We start from the raw sequence: 609 nt of genomic DNA, 5'->3' as shown, positions 1-609 counted from the left end.
AATATATGCACTCAAGGATATAAATTTCCCCCTGAGTACTGCCTTGGGCGCATCACACAGATTTTGGTAGGATGTCTCATCATTGTCATTTTCTTCAATGAAACTGTTGATTGTTTCTATGATCCTTCTTTGACAAATTGGTTTTGAAGAATCATATTATTTAATTTCCAATTAGTTTTTGATTTTCCTGTCCAAGTGCCCTCATTAATTATTATTTTTATTGCATTATGATCTGAGAAGGTTACATTTATTATTTCTGCTCTTTTGCATTTGTTTGCAATGATTCTATGCCCTATAACATGGTCAATCTTTGTGAATGTGCCATGTGCAGCTGAGAAGAAGGTGTATTCCTTTTTGTCCCTATTTATTTTTCTCCACATATCAATTAGATCTAATTTTTCTAGGACTTCATTCACCTCTCTTACCTCTTTCTTATTTATTTTTCGGTTTGATTTATCTAGATCTGAAAGAGGAATATTTAGATCTCCCACTAGTATGGTTTTACTATCTATTTCCTTCTTGAGCTCTGCCAGTTTCTCCTTTATGAATTTGGGTGCTATGCCACTTGGTGCATACATATTGAGCAGCGTTATTTCCTCATTGTTTATA

Source organism: Gracilinanus agilis, chromosome 5, assembly GCF_016433145.1.
Source record: "Gracilinanus agilis isolate LMUSP501 chromosome 5, AgileGrace, whole genome shotgun sequence".
Taxonomy (NCBI): domain Eukaryota; kingdom Metazoa; phylum Chordata; class Mammalia; order Didelphimorphia; family Didelphidae; genus Gracilinanus; species Gracilinanus agilis.
This window is presented reverse-complemented; position numbering follows the sequence as displayed.